We start from the raw sequence: 23,551 nt of genomic DNA on the forward strand, positions 1-23,551 counted from the left end.
TGTGCCTCATGGGAACAGTCCAGCCCGAACTGCCAAGCCATGCCTTCCCTGGACCGGAAACAAGCTTCCTAGGACCGGTTTCTGGCATTTCAGCCGTCTTCAGCCAGGCCTGCTTGAATCCAGTGGCAAAGTGAGCAAGGGACTCACGTCTGAGCATACCCTGCCAACTTATGGCGAACAAAGTGGTACAAAAGGGGGTGGTGATGGACGGAGCATCAGAACCAAACAAACACTCACACCCAGTCAACAGATCTGGGTTTGATCCATCACCGTTCTTTAGCCCACTCTGCCACCCCAGTTCAGACATGGCCATATGCAAATCAGTCTGACCCTGTGCCTCATGGGAACAGACGGATGAAATGCCAGAAACTGGTCCTAGGAAGCTTGTTTCCGGTCCAGGGAAGGCATGGCTTGGCAGTTCGGGCTGGACTGTTCCCATGAGGCACAGGGTCAGACTGCTTGGCATATGGCCATGTCTGAACTGGGGTGGCAGAGTGGGCTAAAGAACGGTGATGGATCAAACCCAGGTCTGTTGACTGGGTGTGAGTATTTGATTGGTTCTGATGCTCCGTCCATCACCACCCTCTTTTGTACCGCTTTGTTCGCCATAAGTTGGCAGGGTATGCTCAGACGTGAGTCCCTTGCTCACTTTGCCACTGGATTCAAGCAAGCCTGGCTGAAGACGGCTGAAATGCCAGAAACTGGTCCTAGGAAGCTTGTTTCCGGTTCAGGGAAGGCATGGCTTGGCAGTTCGGGCTGGACTGTTCCCATGAGGCACAGGGTCAGACTGATTTGCATATGGCCATGTCTGAACTGGGGTGGCAGAGTGGGCTAAAGAACGGTGATGGATCAAACCCAGATCTGTTGACTGGGTGTGAGTATTTGATTGGTTCTGATGCTCCGTCCATCACCACCCTCTTTTGTACCGCTTTGTTCGCCATAAGTTGGCAGGGTATGCTCAGACGTGAGTCCCTTGCTCACTTTGCCACTGGATTCAAGCAAGCCTGGCTGAAGACGGCTGAAATGCCAGAAACTGGTCCTAGGAAGCTTGTTTCCGGTCCAGGGAAGGCATGGCTTGGCAGTTCGGGCTGGACTGTTCCCATGAGGCACAGGGTCAGACTGATTTGCATATGGCCATGTCTGAACTGGGGTGGCAGAGTGGGCTAAAGAACGGTGATGGATCAAACCCAGATCTGTTGACTGGGTGTGAGTATTTGATTGGTTCTGATGCTCCGTCCATCACCACCCTCTTTTGTGCCGCTTTGTTCGCCATAAGTTGGCAGGGTATGCTCAGACGTGAGTCCCTTGCTCACTTTGCCACTGGATTCAAGCAAGCCTGGCTGAAGACGGCTGAAATGCCAGAAACTGGTCCTAGGAAGCTTGTTTCCGGTCCAGGGAAGGCATGGCTTGGCAGTTCGGGCTGGACTGTTCCCATGAGGCACAGGGTCAGACTGATTTGCATATGGCCATGTCTGAACTGGGGTGGCAGAGTGGGCTAAAGAACGGTGATGGATCAAACCCAGATCTGTTGACTGGGTGTGAGTATTTGATTGGTTCTGATGCTCCGTCCATCACCACCCTCTTTTGTGCCGCTTTGTTCGCCATAAGTTGGCAGGGTATGCTCAGACGTGAGTCCCTTGCTCACTTTGCCACTGGATTCAAGCAAGCCTGGCTGAAGACAGCTGAAATGCCAGAAACTGGTCCTAGGAAGCTTGTTTCCGGTCCAGGGAAGGCATGGCTTGGCAGTTCGGGCTGGACTGTTCCCATGAGGCACAGGGTCAGACTGCTTGGCATATGGCCATGTCTGAACTGGGGTGGCAGAGTGGGCTAAAGAACGGTGATGGATCAAACCCAGATCTGTTGACTGGGTGTGAGTATTTGATTGGTTCTGATGCTCCGTCCATCACCACCCTCTTTTGTACCGCTTTGTTCGCCATAAGTTGGCAGGGTATGCTCAGACGTGAGTCCTTCGAGCAAGCCTGGCTGAAGACGGCTGAAATGCCAGAAACTGCTCCTAGGAAGCTTGTTTCCGGTCCAGGGAAGGCATGGCTTGGCAGTTCGGGCTGGACTGTTCCCATGAGGCACAGGGTCAGACTGATTTGCATATGGCCATGTCTGAACTGGGGTGGCAGAGTGGGCTAAAGAACGGTGATGGATCAAACCCAGATCTGTTGACTGGGTGTGAGTATTTGATTGGTTCTGATGCTCCGTCCATCACCACCCTCTTTTGTACCGCTTTGTTCGCCATAAGTTGGCAGGGTATGCTCAGACGTGAGTCCCTTGCTCACTTTGCCACTGGATTCAAGCAAGCCTGGCTGAAGACGGCTGAAATGCCAGAAACTGGTCCTATGAAGCTTGTTTCCGGTCCAGGGAAGGCATGGCTTAGCAGTTCGGGCTGGACTGTTCCCATGAGGCACAGGGTCAGACTGATTTGCATATGGCCATGTCTGAACTGGGGTGGCAGAGTGGGCTAAAGAACGGTGATGGATCAAACCCAGATCTGTTGACTGGGTGTGAGTATTTGATTGGTTCTGATGCTCCGTCCATCACCACCCTCTTTTGTGCCGCTTTGTTCGCCATAAGTTGGCAGGGTATGCTCAGACGTGAGTCCCTTGCTCACTTTGCCACTGGATTCAAGCAAGCCTGGCTGAAGACAGCTGAAATGCCAGAAACTGGTCCTAGGAAGCTTGTTTCCGGTCCAGGGAAGGCATGGCTTGGCAGTTCGGGCTGGACTGTTCCCATGAGGCACAGGGTCAGACTGCTTGGCATATGGCCATGTCTGAACTGGGGTGGCAGAGTGGGCTAAAGAACGGTGATGGATCAAACCCAGATCTGTTGACTGGGTGTGAGTATTTGATTGGTTCTGATGCTCCGTCCATCACCACCCTCTTTTGTACCGCTTTGTTCGCCATAAGTTGGCAGGGTATGCTCAGACGTGAGTCCTTCAAGCAAGCCTGGCTGAAGACGGCTGAAATGCCAGAAACTGCTCCTAGGAAGCTTGTTTCCGGTCCAGGGAAGGCATGGCTTGGCAGTTCGGGCTGGACTGTTCCCATGAGGCACAGGGTCAGACTGATTTGCATATGGCCATGTCTGAACTGGGGTGGCAGAGTGGGCTAAAGAACGTTGATGGATCAAACCCAGATCTGTTGACTGGGTGTGAGTATTTGATTGGTTCTGATGCTCCGTCCATCACCACCCTCTTTTGTACCGCTTTGTTCGCCATAAGTTGGCAGGGTATGCTCAGACGTGAGTCCCTTGCTCACTTTGCCACTGGATTCAAGCAAGCCTGGCTGAAGACGGCTGAAATGCCAGAAACTGGTCCTATGAAGCTTGTTTCCGGTCCAGGGAAGGCATGGCTTAGCAGTTCGGGCTGGACTGTTCCCATGAGGCACAGGGTCAGACTGATTTGCATATGGCCATGTCTGAACTGGGGTGGCAGAGTGGGCTAAAGAACGGTGATGGATCAAACCCAGATCTGTTGACTGGGTGTGAGTATTTGATTGGTTCTGATGCTCCGTCCATCACCACCCTCTTTTGTACCACATTTTTACGGGCAGCGGACCAGCACCTCCCAGGTGTGTATCGGCATTTCTCAGGTACATACCGAGTGCCAGTGGTAGGGTCAGCCTGTCCAAATAATGGATGACACATCTTTTACATCTTTTTACTTTTAGAAATTATGGTCACTTCTTAGCATAACATACTTCGCAGTAGAAACCACGTCTAAATATGTTGCATACAGAAAATTCCCATTAAACGTTAAACTAGTTCGAGGTAAGTAGACTCCAAATTTGTTTTTAGTTAAACACCAGAGACGTGGAAATCAAATCTGCTTTCCCTGCATGTCCCTTGGGCTTTAATCAGCAACTGTTGCAAACATTCCCAAGAGCCCTGCTGTACAATTGTCATGTATTTTCTTCCAATTAGTAGTGTTGCAGGTTTGAACACCCCTTAAGGCGTGGGACTGTGGCTGGGGCTCACCGTTGGGGCTCCAGCTGCGGCTCTGGGCGTCTCTTTGTTTGCTCACATCTACCGGGAGACCCTGCCTCCCAGGATTTACTCCCACAGTCACGCGCACTCTTGTTTTTCTCATTAGCAGACTTGTTTTGCATGACCGAAAGCTGCCAATAGACATAGGTAAACTGGGCACGTCTATTAAGTGACCAGTGTTTGTCCACTGTAATGTTCCAACAATCATATAGGTTTGAGACTTATCTCAAACTACTGCCCAAAGCAGATGTGCTGCGGCGAGAGGCCTCCACAGGTGAAAATGTATACAATATATTAATAGTAGTTTGATATCCCATAGACTCTCTATGCAGCTGGCTATCGGCGAGTCTCCATTGCCGATCTGCTGACCCCTAAGAATATCATTCCGCTTCCTAGGGTCACCCCCAAAGGTTCCATCTCAAGAAGAGACGGTCCTGCTCTTCGGAACTCGAACTGCGCACTGATGGGAAGAGCGTCGGTGTCGGCCTGGCTCACACCATATATATCCGAGATATTTGTATTGATGACTCTGTGGTGATGGACATGGTCGCAAGGCTTCTTGGACACTCAATGCAGGGATCTTGGCAGCAAAAGTCACATTTCAAACCTGACCTTGCATTCTACATTAACGGAAGCCAGTGTATCAATTGCCCAGGAGACCATTTCCACAATTTATGAATTAATACATGAATGTATTGCAAATCCAACGTGCCACTGAAGATTGATAAATGGCAACATTTTACTCAAAATACGAATTTAGAGGAAGCAGAAGTGATTGAATTTGGAGACTTGGTTCTCCAGGAATAAATCTCTATCATTGTGAATAAAGAGTGTTCACACAGACTCTGCATGAATAGGATGGCCTATAATGGGGGTCTAAATAAGCTTTTCCAAGCTCTTGGTACCCACATTGATGAACACTAATTCTGTTTTGCTGCTATTGAACTTTAAGAATTTTTCATATATTCACAATCAGATAAGGATTAGATTGCAAGATGGTCTGTGGTTCCTCTGCCTCTTTTAGCTTGGTTAAAAAAAACGAAAGTCAGCCATTTCTATAAATGAAGCCACGACGTGGAATTCAGTGTCAGCCAAAAATTCTTTATTTCGGCCATTCAGGCCATAAAAAGAACGATAAGAAAATACAGTACAATTCATTCGTGCGAATATCCTAATGCGGATTTCATTTTTCACGATGAGATTAGCTTAATAAAGTGCATGTGCAATACAGTATCGTTTATAAAATTCCGATAAAATTACAGATTTAAAATAGAATGAATAAATACAAAGTACACACTTACTCCATTAACCCCTTCGGTGCTCATGACGGAACGGTTCCGTCATGAGCCACGGTTGAGCTGTGCTCATGACGGAACCGTTCCGTCATGACCACGCCCGCGCAAGAAACCGTCAGCACAGCGGCGGAATTTGCGCAGCATGGAAGGGGTTAAAATATTGCAAAATTAGATTAAAATAGACCAATTGCAGTGGTAGAATGAAATGTTCAGATCAGGAAGGACTTAATTTTAAAATAGCTTGCCATGCACACCACATGGAAAATAAATAACGAGAAACTGAATACGCAATAGGCATACTAGTATCATAGTTTAGTATCCTAAAAGCCTGTGCGCAGTGGTTTGTTGCGAGGTTTCTGCATAGCTGCAATAACCATCGGTGTCTCGCCTTCTTATATGCCTGAGAGAAAAATAGTACATGCTGATCCGTCTCCAGTGCATTTTTGCATGCCGGGCATCCCTGCAATTATGTGCCCCTCCCAGTTGTTTGTAAACGCACATAATGTAATTACCCCATACCTGAACTGTAAATAAAGCTTTTTGGTAAGGGCTGGCTGAATGTCATCAAGGGCAGGTTCTAACCTATAATGATATTTTGTCTCTAAGAATACTGCAGTCAATGCACTAGTCGCAGAACCCCCCTGTGTTTGAGTGAGTTTCTACTCCCTGAAGCTCTGACAAGGCCTTCCTAGATGTTGTCGAACAACTTTGTTCAGCGCTGGTCCACAGGTCACCCAATCCCATTACTGCTGAGGAGTTTTTAATGTAGGCCAGTCATGGGATTTAGCTCACTCCCTGTAAGCTAAGCACTTCCTTCAATTCTTCCCTGTATCCATCAAATTCTGGGGTACTCCATAGACGTTGCCAGAATAAAAGCGGTCTGAGGGCAACGTCCTCTGCAATTGGTCCAACCCCAAGATCCATTCGGAGCGGCGTGAGTGGTGTGCTTATAGGAAGACCCAAACGTTGCCTGACAAAGGAATTCTCAATTTTGGATAGAGAATCAGGTGGCCCCAGATTTCTGCCCCATACAGGGCCGCGCCCCTGGCTTGTGCTTTGTAAATTTCCACCACCAGTCCAACCGTTTTATGAGTCCACTTCCTACACATCTTTGCTATAACCCCTGTTCTCTGGGCTAGCTTTAGACTTGCCTTCTTTATTTGAACACACCAGTCCATTTTTTCAGTGAGTGTAATTCCCAGACGGTCACTCTCTCTAGTGGTTTCCCATCTATCTGGGGATTTGGTTGTGTGCTGTTACCTGCATTAAATGCCATGTATTTAGTTTTCCGTAAATTAATCTCTAGCCCTATACTTTTACAGAAGGAATAAAAGGTGTCTAGGGCTCTCTGTATTCCCATGGGAGACTTCGATAGCAGGAGAGTGTCATCGGCGAACATCAAGGCTGGTACCTAGCGGTTCGCCAACCTCTGTTCGCCAACCTCTGTGCATCTATGTCCCTCCCCGCAACCAAGGCCTCTACAAGGCCATTGATGAAAAGGCAAAAAAGGGTCGGGGCCAGCACGCAACCTTGTCGTACACCTCTGTCTACAGGTATGGAATCAGTAAGCTCACCGTTTTTTCCATACCTAATTTGGGCAAAATTACATTCGTGGAACCGTTTCAACTGCTGAGAGAGATGTGGAGGGGCCCCCAATTTTAATAAAATGGCCCACAATTTGTCCCTGGGGACCAAATCAAATGCAGATTTTAAGTCCACAAATATCAAATAGAGGCTGCCACCCTCCAAATATACTGTCTTCCAATGCAATAGTTGCACAGGGTAATAGATTTTAAGATCGTGCCTCAACAGAATAGTGACCATAATGCCCTGATTCTTGAGACGGTTTTACCATGTCCCAAGAGTGCACATGACGTTCAACCCCTAACTGCTCCTAGAACAATGCTGACTAGCTGCAGGAGGAGAGTTAGATGGGGGTAATTTGCCAATCACAGGAAAAGTTAGCTTCCCTGAACCAAACTGCCATCCCATTCCTCAAGGCCGCAAATAAACTTAGCGGAACTGTTGACTCTTCTAGCACCCTTACCGAAATAGACCCTTGTGCTCCCTCTCTTTGGGAGCTTCTCAGTCCATCAGCCCCCTCGGTGTCCTGTCCTATATCCTGTCTGGGATGAACAGGACTCTGAGATGGTGTCCTCCGTTCTGTGGGCCCCCCAGGACTCCCTTTGGATTTTAATTCCAATCTTGTTGGCTGTGCTGGTTTTAGTTAATCTACTTATTCTAGTGACACAAATCTATTTGTAATTGGTAAATTAAAAAGTAATGGCCTTGGTTGCTCCTGTCCCAAGATGGTCCTTAGCTCAATCTGCTGCCTGATCCCTGCCTCATGCACAATCCACAATCTATTTTCCGACACCAGTCCCAGAGGGTATAATTAGCCCAAAGGGAGAGGGCTTATACCACTTGCCTGCCTTTGTTGGTTGCGGTCTAGAAGGGCCCTTACAACCTGAGGGTTTCTGAGGTTAATCACAATGCTATCACGGGGTATATCTTCTGGGCCCCTGACAATGGGCACTGTCCTTATCCATTGACTTATTGAGAATAATCACATGTCTATTTACATCCCCCTTGTTGTTCTGGTTTGGCAGGGATAGTTGCAGAGGTGTGATCAGCCCTGTGATAGGGAGACAAAGTTTGTGGCACTTGCCGATGAAGAGATTCACCTTGCCCACATGAGTCTCTAGCAACGTTGTAAGCTTATCTACCTGGGTGATTAAAGCGTTAAATTCGTCCTTGCCTCATTTGTGACTGGAGTTCCATCATCAAGTTAGCCACCCAGGTTGGCTGTTCTGAACCTTCAATTGAACGGCCACCTGGCCCTCCCCTCCCCAAGACGCCATTCATTATAAGTTTCGTGGCACCCTTCTTCCATTTAGTCCCAACCCTCGTATCAAGTTTAGTTTTCCCTTTTTTTCTTGGGCCTGGAGGAGTGCCCTCCATGTGCACGTTCGTGATGGCTGTATTGTGAATCAAAACACGAGTCCTGGGCTTTGTCTTAGAGGAGTCAGAGTCCACAATTGGTGAGGTAGATTGCATATAGGGGTTAGTCAGGGTAAGGGCTAGGTCCGGTGTTAGCGATAAGCGCATCTCAGTCAATTCAATTTCAGTTGACACCGCCCCTATAGCCCTCTGAAACATCTTGTCAATGGAAGTGGGATGATGAGTTGTTGGGGATTGCGTGATTAAAGTTTGTTTTTTCCCAACACGGGCACGCTTCCCCATTATTGCTAGAAGAAGGTGAGATAGGCAAACTCCACATCCTGCCTTGTCAATGACTCCAGTTAGAAAGGGTAGAGCCAGGACAGAATCAAATCGATTTGAGGGCTACACACAGCTAAAGGCACTCACAGAAAGGGACAGAAAAGTTTAAAGCAACTGCCAGGCCTAGCTCAAAATAATAAAACAAATAAGATATATTGGCACCAACCTTAAGCTCCAGCCTGGGTGAATAGATTCATAGGCCAGTAGGTATCTGTGGAAACGCCTAAGGGGTGGCCCGGCCCAGTCTAAAAAGGGGATGCTCTGTTTTCAACTTCAATAATTCTACACTTTATTTTTACTTAATTGAGACAACTTGAGATGCCATTTTGGTAGGCTCTCTAGTTGTTCCCCAGGTTTTTATTTTTTATAAATGAAGGCTGCAGTGCGAAGGCACGGCAGATACACACGGTTGGCACACTACAGCAGCACCAAAGGCATGCCCGTCTGCCCAGTGACAAGGATCTCTGGTATTTTGTACTCAAACCAGGGTGTCATATTCACCCTAACAACTGGGGGGTCTTTAAGAAAGTATTAACAACTCTTGTTTACATTCAATTGACCCTAGTACTGTTTCATTGGGTGCGAGGCCTGTAACATCACCCCAAAACAAATCCCAGCCTACCAACGACACTGCTCCTAAGGAAGTTGAAAGGTGGGGGCTGTTTACGTTGAACTGCTGATCACTAGCGCAACACAAACCAGATCTGTTTTCATTTAGCTGCGAGGTGCAGCCAGATGTGCTATTCCTCAGAAGAAACCTGGCTTCATGATGGTTCTATGCAGGATGTGATACAGGCTTTGCCGACAGGTTATCATATTTTAGGAGTGGTAAGATAGGCAGAGGGATAGCCATAACTCATAAAGTAATACTAAAATACACCTATGCCCCTCCAACTTTGCAGGACTGTGAAAGCATGTATTTCTATATAAATGTCACCTCTACATTTGCTTTCTATGGGGTAGTGGTCTCTCATACCCCAGGGCCACCTGCACAAATGCAACTGCCAGTTTGACATTACACATAGCTAACTTTGCCCCTTTGAGGTACTTGAATATTTATTCTGATGATCCAAATAGCACAATGCTTATTAACTAATACAAGATATAGCATGTATAGAATTGATGAAACACATTGCTGGACCAACGCACAAGAAAGGACATCTTCTTGATCCTGTTTTTAGTAATGTTTCTAATATGCTTGAATTGAACCCACTTCCAGTAGTATCATTATTCAATACTGAATATACTCTGCAAGGAGAGTGAATTAGCAGTCTTCCAGCACAGACCGTGGGGACAGACCTTTGCCAGGCTAAGCTAGATTCCATGGGTTGGGAACCCATTCTTGGTAACTTCAGACCTGAATTAGGAGATAATATTTCTAATGCAACACTGAAATTGGCTCATGGCCTCTTTAGACCAGGCCATTCCATTTAGAAACCATTAATCTGTACGACATGATAGACATCATAGAGGGTCTCCATGGATAAGTCTCACTTACTGGAGGTAAAAATGGACTGAAAAAGGTTGGAGAGGAAATGGAGAAAGTCTCAGACATATACCTATTGCTTTCTGACAAGGCTAAGCACTCACAGTTGCTTATTTCGCCTTGGCAACCAAGGCTTCCCAGGGAGACACTTTCATCTTTTCCATCTTTTAGTGCAGAAGATCTATTGGCTTATATGATTGTCGTCAGAGCAGGCTCAGCACTAAACCTGCTCCATTATATATTTTAAAGTAGGAGGCAAAAGTAATCTTTCCAGTATTGCAGTTGCTCAATCTTTCTTTAAGGAATGAGTAGTTTCATCCCCCTGGGAACATGCAGTGGTAACAACACTGTTAAAACAATCCACTTCATAACCATTGCTAGCTGAAAATGACAGTATCATTACATTACTATTGGGGGTTGAGAAGATGCTGTACAAACATAGCAATCAGCACATACCTTCCTTCTTGGAAACTAACAAGATCTTGCAACCTACACAAACAGATTTTAGACTTGGACACAGCACTGGAACAGCACTTCTTGGAGGATTGGAGGAGTTCAACATTATTCTTGGTGAAGGGGGTTCAGAAGAAGTTATCTTACTAGATCTAAGTCCTGGTTGAAACCGAGTTCAGATACAGAGACTTGAACGGGTGTAAGGGATCTTGCTCGAAACTGGCTCGCGTACTTTCTTGAGGGCATCAGCTTTCAATTTAATAGCTTTATTCAGATAAAAACATTTCCATAAAATAACAGTTTACACATAAAAATGCACAATTCACAATAATCATGAAAACCATGTGTAAAACCAATACAATAATATCATTCATACAGTGCACATTGTGTGCCGGGCACGAACAGCAGTTTTCAGAAAAGCGCCCACACGAAATACCAATTCCTCATTTTACAAATTGAGGATAGTCCTGTAGACTGCTTCAAAATGAACATGTGGATCTTTAAAAAAAAAAATGTGTTAAAAACCATTTAGTGAACTGTGAATAAAACTTACAAAAGAATAAATAATGTAGAGTTGTTTGCCCAGTCTGGCCGTCACAAGGACATGGCATAGATTTGAGGTTAGCATGAAAGCCAAGACAGAAACATAGTAAAAATTTCACTGTGCTGGCCCTTAGACGAAAAAGGAGTCCCTGCTCCCAACGGCCCATAGGTTTAGTAAGATACCTAACCAACTGATAATTATGTTCTTAAAAGACAGAAAAGCGGCTACGCTTGGTCTGCTGCACTACAGATCAGGTCTGCCCTTACTATAATGCGTATAAAGTGCCGTCCGGTTTTTTACTTACAGTGTCTATCTCACGGGGGCTCTCAAAGATGGAAACATGATCTTTTAAACATTATCGGGAGGCACAGTTTTCTGTGAGAATCTTTTGTTATTATTTACATTGGGGAGTAGGACTTTTGGGCATTGCACATTGTTCTAATTGTTCTCTTCGACCGATATATTCCTGGACTCTGGGCGCAAATCCCATTAATACTGGTTATTCACACACATGGAATTATTCAACAAATCTTTTAGATTCTTATTATAGTTGTGTTGCAATGACATTGGTCATTTTTTAACATTGACATGATTTTGATTATTTTCCTAGTTGGTTGTTGCGCTACATAGCCGATTGCTGTATTCACTCAGGAATTTCAGGTTTTCATCATCCAAGATGGCGCCGTAGCGTTTTTTGTGTTTGATATATTTGGTTGCTCTTTCTACTCTACGGTACCGAGTGGGGTGTTAATCGAAAATGGCACAAGTTTAGTTATCTCATGATCCACTGTTGAGTCATTTCTTGGTATGGAGCACAATTAGAGCTTATTTAGTATCAATATGGTGGCCACACTCATGTGAGGACCCAAGTCCCTTTTTATTTTTTAACTTGAGTTCAAATGACAGCACGTTTTAGCGCTCCTGTTGAGTGCTTAGGTGAGGTTTTAGGAGACAAAGGTACACCGATATGTGAACCTGGAGTGATAAGGAATAGCTAAGAACAATGGTTCAAGTATGGCCCAAAAGGACCCAAAGCAAGAGGGCAATGAATGGGTGCCTGAAGCCGAGCAGTCAGAGGCGTCCTGCTGCTGCTGGGGCTGGCCGTTGAATGCGGGAATGCCCTGTCGCCCTTCAAAATAAATTTATATTCTCCAGGCGTATCTCTGTACTGCCCAGCTACTACCCGCAGCACGACCCCCTACACTACGCAAACACCACTGCAATACCCTAAACCCTAAAACACTACCCACAGCATGACCCCCTACATTACACAAACACCACTGCACTACCCTAAACCCTAAAACACTACTCCCAGGACGACTCCCTACACTATTCAAACACCACTGCACTACCCTTACCCCTAAAACACTACTCCCAGCACTACCCCCTACACTTCACAAACACCACTGCACTACCCGAAAACACTCCCACCAGCATTACCCCTACACTGCCCAAACACCACTGCACTACCCTAAACCCTAAAGCACAACCACCAGCATGACCCCTATACTACCCAAACACCACTGCACTACCCTAAACCCTAAAGCACTACCCCCAGCAGGACCCTCTACACTACCCAAACACCACTGCGCTACCCTAAACCCTAAAACACTACCCCCATCACGACCCCCTACACTACCCAAACACCACTGCAATACCCTCAACACTAAAACACTACCTGCAGCATGACCCCTACACTACCCAAACACCACTGCACTACCCTAAACACTAAAACACGACCCCTACACTACACAAACACAACTGCACTATCCTAAGCCCTAAAACACTACCCCCAGCATGACCCCCCTACACTACACAAACACCACTGCACTACCCTAAACCTTAAAACACTACCCCCACACAACACAAACACCACTGCACTCCCCTTAACCCTAAAACACTACCCCCAGCACGACCCCTACACTACAGAAACACCGCTGCAGTAACCTAAACCCTAAAACACTACCCCAACATAACCCCCTACAGTACATAAACACCATTGCACTACCCTAAACCCTAAATCTACCCCCAGCACGACCCCCTACACTATCCAAACATCACTGCACTACCCTAAACCCTAAAACACTACCCCTAGCATGACCCCCTACACTACCCAAACACCACTGCACTACCCTAAACCCTAAAATACTACCCCAGCACGACCCCCTACACTACCCAAACACCACTGTGCTACCCTAAACTCTAAAACACAACCCCAGCACGACCCCCTATACTTCCCAAACACCATTGCACTACCCTAAACCCTAAATCTACCCCCAGCACGACCCCCTACACTATCCAAACACCACTGCACTTCCCTAAACCCTAAAACACTACCCCCCGCACGACCCCCTACACTACCCAAACACCACTGCACTACCCTAAACCCTAAAATACTACCCCCAGCACGACCCCCTACACTACCCAAACACCACTGTGCTACCCTAAACTCTAAAACACAACCCCAGCACGACCCCCTATACTACCCAAACACCACTGCACTACCCTAAGCCCTAAAACACGACCCACTGTACTACACAAACACCACTGCACTACCCTTAACCCTAAAATTACCCCCAACACGACCCCCTACACTACACAAACACCACTGCACTACCCTGTACCCTAAAACACTAGCCCCTACACTACACAAACACCATTACACTATCCTAAACCCTAAAACACTACCCCCAGCAGGAACACCCAAACACTACACAAACACCCCTGCACTACCCTAAATCCTAAATCTACCCAAGCAGGACCCCTAAACTACCCAAACACCACTGAACTTCCCTAAACCCCAAATCTACCCCCAGCACAACCCCCTACACTACCCAAACACAACTGCACTGCCCTAAACCCTAAAACGCTGCCCCCAGCACGACCCCCTATTCTACACAAACACAACTGCACTGCCCTAAACCCTAAAACGCTACCGTCAGCACGATCCCCTACACTACATAAACACCACTGCACTGCACTGCCCTAAACCTAAAACACTACCTCCAGCACGACCCCCTACACTACACAAACACCACTGCACTACCCTAAACCCTAAATCTACCCCCAGCACGACCCCTACACTACCCAAACACCACTGCACTACCCTAAACCCTAAAACACTATCCCCATCACGACCCCCTACACTACACAAACTCCACAGCACTACCCTAAACCCTAAAACGCTACCCCCAGCATGACCCCCTACACTACCCAAACACCACTGCACTACCCTTACCCCTAAAACACTACCCCCAGTACTACCCCATACACTAGCCAAACACCACTGCACTACTCTAAACCCTAAAACACTCCCCCCAGCACTACCCCCTACACTACACAAACACTACTGCACTACCCTAAACCCTAAAATACCCCCCCAGCAATACCCCCTACACTACACAAACACCACTGCACTACCCAAAACCCTAAAACACTACCCCCAGCACGGCCCCCTACACTACCCAAACACCACGGCACTACCCTAAACCATAGAAAAGTAACCCCCATGCCTAACCCCCTTACCTCTCACTCCTCATGGTTCCTGGTTCACGTCGTCTCTGAGGGGCAGTGCACATCATTGTGAGGAAACTGAACAGCCTCTGTTTCCTTACAACGACGTGGATCATCTGCATTTTTTTAGAACGCATGGTCATTTACCATACATACCTTTATAACAAAATTTGTTGTAAAGGTATGCATGATAAATGACCGTGCGTTCTAAAAAAATGCATAGTAATGACTTTGCGATGTTCAACTCATGCGTGGTAATGCATGCATTGTAATGGTATTGCGAAGTAAAAAAGTTGTTGTAACGGCTGTTTACCGATCGAAGCTGGCCCCTGTTGTTAAGTGAGTCGTTTGTTTGATAAATTAGGTGGAAGGAATGTGTTTTGTTACCGAAAAGTGCATTCCCGGCTGTTGTAATTAGGGGTAGCAGATAAAGCCAGCCACCCCTGCTCACCGGCCCGGTCCCTGCTTCTGAAAGCAGCCAGACCGGGGAGAGCCTCCCCGGGCCCCGGTGGACCCCTGTCTCCAGCGCCTGGACCCTCAGCTGGCATGCAGGACGGGGGGTTCCCGCACCCCGGGGCTAGCCGGACGGAGCACGAGCCCTGGGCCCGGTCCCAGCTTCTGAACCCTGGCCAGGCTGGGGAGAGCCTCCCCGGGCCCCGGTGGACACCCGTGCCCAGCGCCCGGACCCTCGGCAGGCTTGCAGGATTGGGGGCTCCCAAACCCTGGGATGGAGCACGAGCCCCAGGCCTGGTCCCAGCTTCCGAACCCTAGCCAGGCCGGGGAGAGCCTCCCCGGGCCCCGGTGGACACCCTTCCCTGCGCCCGGACCCTCGTCTGGCTTGCAGGACGGGGGGTTCCCACACCATGGGACCCTGGGACAGAGCACAAGCCCCCGGCCCAGGCCCAGCTTTCGAACCCTAGCCAGGCAGGGGAGAGCCTCCCCGGGCCCCGGTGGACCCCCATCCCCAGTGCCCGGACCCTCGGCTGTCTTGCAGGACGGGGACTCCCGCACCCTGGGATACTGGGACGGAGCACAAGCCCCAGGCCCGGGCCCAGCTTCCGAACCCTAGCCAGGCCTGGGAGAGCCTCCCCGGGCCCTGGTGGGCACCCTTCCCCAGCGCCCGGACCCTCGGCTGGCTTGCAGGATGGGGGGCTCCCGCACCATGGGACCCTGGGACAGAGCACAAGCCCCGGGTCCAGCTTCCGAACCCTAGCCAGGCCGGACAGAGCCTCCCCGGGACCCGGTGGAACCCCCGTCCCCCGTCCCCAGCGCCCGGACCCTCGGCTGGCTTGCAGGATGGGGGGCTCCCGCACCCTGGGGCACTGGGGCGGAACACAAGCCCCCTGGCCTGGGGCCAGCTTCCGAACCCTAGCCAGGCTGGGGAGAGCCTCCCCGGGCCCCGGTGGACCCCTGGCCCCCAGCGCCCAGACCCTCGGCTGGAACCAAGGAGGGTTATGCCCAGGCCATGTCCTCTCCCTGACAGCCTGCCCGGGGAGCCCATTTTTCTTGACTATTAAGCCCCCGCGTAGTGGGGGCTTACAGAAGCTTGGGGAAGGACAAAAGTTGGAGTTAGCCCGGCCGCCAGCCTGCAGGGCCATTTGGTCACCCAGCCCGCAGGCCATCTGGTCACCTGGCCCACAGGGCCATCTGGTCACCCGGCCCGCAGGGCCAGCTGGTCACCCGGCCCGCGGGGCCATCTGGTGTGCAGCCAGGTGACCAGATGACCCGGGACGACCCAGCGCCTTGATGGCCTGGGAGGATGCTGTACCCAGTCACCCTTGCAGTCCAGCGAGGGTGGCTAGGCGCTCCGAGGCAGCCGCTCGGGAGGCTCCTTTTCCTGGGGCTGCCATTGCTCGCCTCTCTGCTCGACTTGCCCGGGAGCAGCCGGAAAGGGAGGCCCGGCCGGCCCAGGCCATCCGGTCACCCTGCCAACCCGCAAGGGATAGTGGCCCCCATCCTGCGCACCCCGTGGGGCAGGGACGGGAGGGTGAGGCCCCCGTTCCGGATGGCACGTGGTGGAGGCAGCCTCCCGCAGGCCTGCGTTACCCCCTCCGTGTCCCTCCCGCCGGCCCGGCAGCAGAGGGACCCACCCCTGGGTGTGGTGGAGGAGGACGTCCGCGGGCGCACACGCACCGAGAGACATAAGCTTGGCTCAGAGGATGACTTTCAATAGATCGCAGCGAGGTAGCTGCTCTGCTACTTACAAAACCCTGACCCAGAATCAGGTCGTCTACGAATGATTTAGCACCGGGTGCCCCACGAACATGCAGGGTACTAAGGGCGATGGAGGTGGCCCCCTTCCGTCCACGCTCAGGTCCCCAAGCGAGCGGCTCTACGAACCGGCCCCCTGAGAGAGGCCGGCTATCCCAGGCCAACCGAGGCTCCACGGCACTGTGGTATCGTTACGGTTTAGGCGGGATTCTGACTTAGAGGCGTTCAGTCATAATCCCACAGATGGTAGCTTCGCCCCATTGGCTCCTCAGCCAAGCACATACACCAAATGTCTGAACCTGCAGTTCCTCTCGTACTGAGCAGGATTACTATTGCAACAACACATCATCAGTAGGGTAAAACTAACCTGTCTCACGACGGTCTAAACCCAGCTCACGTTCCCTTTTAGTGGGTGAGCAATCCAACGCTTGGTGAATTCTGCTTCACAATGATAGGAAGAGCCGACATCGAAGGATCAAAAAGCGAAGTCGCTATGAACGCTTGGCCGCCACAAGCCAGTTATCCTTGTGGTTACACCGCCTGCTTGAAACCCAAAAAGTCAGACGGATCATGAGGCCTCGCTTTCACGGTCTATATTTATACTGAAAATTGAGATCAAGCGAGCTTTTGCCCTTCTGCTCCACGGAAGGTTTCTGTCCTCCCTGAGCTCGCCTTAGGACACCTGCGTTATCGTTTGACAGGTGTACTGCCGCAGTCAAACTCCCCACCTGCCACTGTCCCCGGAGCGGGTCGCGCCCGGTGGGTGCTGGGCGCTTAGAGCCAGAAGCGAGAGCCCCACAGGGCTCACCCCCCGCCTCACCGGGTAAGTGAAAAAACGATAAGCGTAGCGGTATTTCTCCGGTGGCACGAGGGCCTCCCACTTATCCTACACCTCTCATGTCTCTTCACAGTGCCAGACTAGAGTCAAGCTCAACATTGTACTCTTTCCCCGCTGATTCTGCCAAGCCAGTTCCCTTGGCTGTGGTTTCGCTAGATAGTAGGTAGGGACAGTGGGAATCTCGTTCATCCATTCATGCACATCACTAATTAGATGACGAGGCATTTGGCTATCTCTACCACCTCGCGTTGGCTTATTCTGGGTTATTATGCTGCCCATCAGCGTCAAATCGGTTTTGCTTCCAACAATACAACATTTGTTCACTCCGGAGTACAGCCACACTTTAAGCTGTCCTCACTGGAACTAGGGTCACGTATAAGCCAGAGATAGTACACCCTGCAGTACTATTCCAACAATATAAAATTGTCTACGAACAGTCCTGTTTAGCAGGACATCAATAATCAATGCAATATGTAGTGACTATGTGTATGTAGTTATTTGAGACCTATTTTTATTCAAGACGTTTCAATAGTCATGATGTACACATTTGTATCTAAATCATTATAATATAAGCACACAACTATAAAAAGAATACACATCTATAAATTGCACATCTAGTTTGAAAATACATCTCTATAAAAATTCACATCTATAAAATCCACATCTATACTAATTCTTGTGTCAACTATTAACTATTATGTGACTGTTGAACCACATGTAAATATTAGTGAATCAACATTTAGGCTAATACTTTTGTAAAAGTGACATGTGTGCTGTACGATAGTGTACATCTCAGTGTTTGACCTGAAGTTTAATTGTCCATGAATACTTGGCAAATGTTTAGAGTGTCCATTAAAGTAGTCAGGCAAACATTCTTCTTGAATGGGAACGACATTTGCAGACCAAGATCAGCCAGAGCAACATCATTACATTGAGGCCAAATACCCCGACATCCAACAATAAAGCCATGAAATTTTACAGTTTTACAGTTGGTAAGATGTTTGATTTGCTGTGATAGATCCTGATAGTAATTAACTTTACTCTCTTACGCTAATTCAAGGGAATTCTGTGAGTTTTCATAACGAATTGAAACATCAACCACTACAGCAGTACCATTTTTGGTGAACACTACATCTGGTTTTCTTAGTTCACCTTGACTATTTTTGACATGAGGTTGCCTGTATGTCATCCACCCACACCTTTTTGCTCTATCAATTAGCAATTCCAACACTTTGTTATGCCTTTTTATCCTTATGTCCTTGGTTTTAGGACATGCACCTGAAATATGTGAAACACATCTTTGCAGTATCTACAAGTAGCAAATGTACGATTTCTTCCCCTAGTGATGGTTTCTCTAGTATACAGGACATTTGCTCTCAACATCAGCGCAGCTGTGTATTGATTTTCTTTTCTTTTATTATGTTTGCTGATCCAAAAATTTGAGGTTGGATTACTTGCTAAGTATTTTATACCATCACCTTGGACAGGGAGATTTGCCCATTTCTCAAATTCCTCTTTCCTCCAATCATATGTTGCTACCAAATTCAATTTATGACTCAGAAATCTACTGTCTAAAATATTGAGTTTTTGTGTTTTGATGATGCTGTCAATTTTTTCATTGATTACTTCTCCTGCATACATGAATGAATGAGCTATGTACAGATCTGGAGCTTCCCTGAGATACAATAAGTTATTAACTTTGTTCAGACCAATTATCGTACATAACTTTGGTATACTGAGGCCCCCAAAGGATCTTTTCGAATACAGGAGACCATCACATGTGTATGCAGGTAGGTGTAGAAAATGTTTGACATATTTTCTAATTGTTTGATCCAGAATGGTTAAAGTTTTAGCTTCTGTTCCTGTCATTTCCAGTTTAAATGACAGTTTAGGGATCAAATATTGACACAATATTTCTATTTTCTGTGTGGGCTTAAGTGGTAGATTGTCGAGTTTTTGAGCCCAGTCAACAAGAACCTCATTAATTTTGTTGTTGCTTGAATGGCCAGTGTGTGGATCAAAGTTCAGTCCGAGGTATCTCTCACTTTCTCCTGGATGAATGTTTTCAATGTTTTGTTTTTCAAATTGCCATGGTTTACAGTTGTTAACCAGGATCTTATCTTTATGGTGACTTATATAAAATCCATGGTTTTTTTTCACATTAAGTTTTAATCCTGTTGTTTTACTGAACTTTTCAATGATTTTAAGATTTGTACTCATTCCTTCCCAGGTGTTGCTGAGTACTGTGATGTCATCGGCAAAGGCCAGAGCGGTGATTTGCTTGATGAGATCATTGGAGCCGAATGTGAAGCCCTTGCCTTCTTTCTGAAGATCACAGATCAGAGGATCCATGGCAATATTAAACAGCAGTGGGGATAAAGAGTCACCTTGCTTAACTCCTGACTTCATTGTTATTTCTGGAGTTGCTTCATAGTTTTTTCCCTTGAAAAAATGTTGTTGAGTCAGTGTATAAGTCTTATATTATGTCTCTGATGCATGATGGAACTCTGAGTCTTTCAAGACTCTGTACAATATGACCATGGCTGACAGAGTCAAAAGCTTTTGAGATATCTACGAACACCACTGCCAACGAGCTTCTGTTCTTTCGTGCCCCTTTTATAATGTTTTGCAGAAGAGTCAGATTTTCGAGACAACCTCTCACCTTCACGAAGCCTTTTTGTCTCGTATTTATTTCAACGAAAAATGTGAGTCTTTTAGTTAATATTTTCGTGAACACCTTCATGAATGCCGTACCGATGGTAATTGGACGCCAATTACTTATCTTTTTGAGTTTGCTAATCGGTACATTCTTAGGTATTAGTATTGACTGGTTCTTTTTAATACTGTCTGGTACTCTTCTCATCGATAACCAAGACGATAAGATTCTGGGCAGCAGTCTTGGTTGCCTGCTATGCACTTTATATAAGTCATTCAGCCCAATATTATCAGGCCCCACTGCTTTCTTTAAATCTGATTCATCGAAGGCTTTAGTTATTTCGAGTAGTGTAATTTCTTTACATAGACTTCCAATTTCCCATTCATCTGGTATCCGGTCAATTGGGATGAATTTGGGATTTTTCTTTTTCAATTATGTCTTTATAGTATTGGAAGATTTCATCAGCACTGATTTGACAGGTGGCATCTTCTGCCCCATCAGTGATTATCCTGGCAATTTTCTTTTTGTCTTTTTGAAACATTGCCTGGTATTCTTTGTAACTGCCCTTTGCTTTTGCATAGTTTTTCTTGTGTGTCTGATTGAGCCTTCCATTTTTCTTATCTTTCTTTGGTATCTTGTTTTGTACAGAGGCAGTCTGTTGCTCATCTTGAGCAGAGTTCATAGGTTCATTATTGGGTTCGCTCGTTGGTTCGGAACGATTTGCTGGTACAGGACTTATATCATTGGTGTTTTCTGATATATAAGTCACTATCTCATCCATCAGATCTATAGCAGCATCCTGATGCTGGATGTTTTTGGTGTACTTCTCGATTTCTGTGATTCTATCATTCAGTTCATCAAAGTTTTTTATTTTTGGCGCTCGTTTCCGATTGATAAAGTCTCTGTGCCTTTCTGTTGTTACTTCTACTGCAATCTCTGGTTCATCGCAGGAGTCATTCTCATAGATATTGGATGCTTGCAGTACATTCTTTGCCGATTTTTTGCTCTTATCTCTTCTATCTCTTCTTTTTTCTGCAATTTGTTTACTATTTTTATTGTCAAAATGCGGAACCATCAGCGCATTAATGTTTCTTTTGTTCTCATACACTTTTTCCAATTCTGCTAATAGTATTTCTTCCTGTGACCATAGTTTTGATGCTTTGCTGTTTGCTAGTGTTGCAGGGATTCTGCTTATGCACAGAACTATGCGCAGGAAACCAGGACCTCAGAGAATTGTGGTGTACCAGAAACTCCCCTCAGAACCAAGAACCCCTTATCCGACTAGCTTAGTGTCTCATTCGTTATCCGAGATTTAGCTCGGCGGTCCCAATGTATAGACAACCCAGAACAATCGACTTTGTATATTGTCAGGAATGGTGGGAATCGGAAATACCTGTTCGTATTATTATATCAGTCCACAACAGAATAACAAAGACACGGTAAAGTTTAAAGAGTTTATTTTATAAACCTCGCGTCCTAAGATGCAGTAACTTGGCTAACATAAGCAGACAAATGGTTAAGATCAGAACCATCAGCATTGTTACAATACCATAGAAAATGAAAGGAGCAATCATAATAAAATGACAGTGAAATCAGACACCCTCCTTTCTTTAGTAAAGTAATAGGTTATTATTAGACTAATAGAAGGTCTCTAGGCTTGAATGGGGGACCCCATACCGTATAGATCAGCTTAGTGGAATCACATCACAGGATCAGCTAGGCTCTCTCCTGCAACAGCTCTTCTTTCCGAATGAATCTAAAAACATGCTGCTCTGCAATATTAAAGCACTCATCTTTCAGGTATCTGCAGCTGCGTGCATGTTATGGCTAAAAGGTGGTACGATCAACCTGCACACAACAACATGCACCGTCTAGTGACCCAGACTTGTTCTTTACAAGATGTACAGACCAAGGTCACTGCTCACTGTTAAGGATGTTAAACAACAGACAGTTCTCATGTGAAGCAAAGTCGAGTCAGCATTTCTCAAGCAATAACATGTGACAACAGTGTCGCGTGCAAAAAGCAGCAGAAGCGGCAAGATGGCTTTCTAACAGCTGACGCGGTTGCGCTAACTTAGCATTGTACATAGGGAGTGGTTAACCCATACTACACCCCCCCTTGATCGGACCACTAACCACTAGGGGCTCAATTTCAAGAATGCAGAGTTCAAGTTAGATAGAACGGAACCAAGGGCATGAACTACAGTCCATATAAGGTAAGTGAAAAAGTTCGAAGAAATAAAATAGAAGAAAAAATTAAAAAGAAGAATGATGTTCAGTGATAAAAAACCCATCCAAAACGGGGAGGAAAAAAAATAACATCGATGGATGCACCATGAAGTGACGAGGGAAAAAAGTCAATCCATCAAGGTATAGGCACAATAAGTTGCAACGGCTTCCAAGAGAAAATCATTGGAACGTTCCGCAAAAGTATCTGCCATCCAGTTCAACAAGGGGAAGGAACACACGTGTTCCTCGACAATCGGAGCTTCCAGTACCAATTGAGGACAACAGATCGGCACCTCAAGATAACTTCTCTCCAAGAATTCAACAGCTGCCGTTCCGATGTCCCAATTCCCTAGGACTCCATGTGCAGCTCCGAAGGCCATGATCCTGATACCAGAACAGTCCAACTCATGAGCCACTAAGGGGCTCATCAGCCGATCATAATCCGGGGCAGGAGACACCGTGTTCGAGAGGCACAAATCCAGAGCCCATTGGAATGGACAATCTAGGCAATGAAATACTGGTTGCACACAAGAAAAGAAAGGAAACTGGAAGGACAATCCATAAGCGATGCTTAAGGTCGCCAGCGGCAGAGTGCCATAGTATTCAAGCATCCGGTTACGAAGATGGAGCAGCCGGGGCAGGCTGTCTTGTGACGCAAGTTGTGCAGCCATAGCGTAGAGCGCAGATCAATAATAGCACCCGAGCTACGAGGGCGAGAAGTAAAGGGAGACCTCCGAAGACGCTGGAAAAAATAGAATGAAAAAATGCGGGGATCACACCAAAAATAGTTTGAAAGGAGGTCACGAGGCCGGAGCCCACAATTTAAAAAAAATGTACCAGGCCAGTTGTTAACGAGGCATTAAAGATAGTCTGAATCAAGGTCCCAAAATGCAGGGGGAGATCAGTATTCAGAAGCGCTTGCACCTCCGTGCGGGTGTTAGCCACGTGAAGGACAAATGTTTCTCGGGATGAAGTCAACGCGACTTCTTTTTGAGACAATAGAGCCCTTATTCTGCTCATCTTGTTGAACTCTGCTTTCAAGGTTGGAATAGCA

General features: G+C 47.1%; 1 pseudogene; it reads right to left on the minus strand.

Annotated features, from left to right (window-relative positions):
- Positions 1-16,705: 16,705 nt before the first annotated feature.
- LOC146869231 (28S ribosomal RNA) lies at positions 16,706-17,735 on the minus strand (annotated as a pseudogene).
- Between the last annotated feature and the right edge of the window lie 5,816 nt (positions 17,736-23,551).

This window comes from Triturus cristatus, chromosome 1_1 (assembly GCF_964204655.1).
Source record: "Triturus cristatus chromosome 1_1, aTriCri1.1, whole genome shotgun sequence".
Lineage (NCBI taxonomy): Eukaryota > Metazoa > Chordata > Amphibia > Caudata > Salamandridae > Triturus > Triturus cristatus.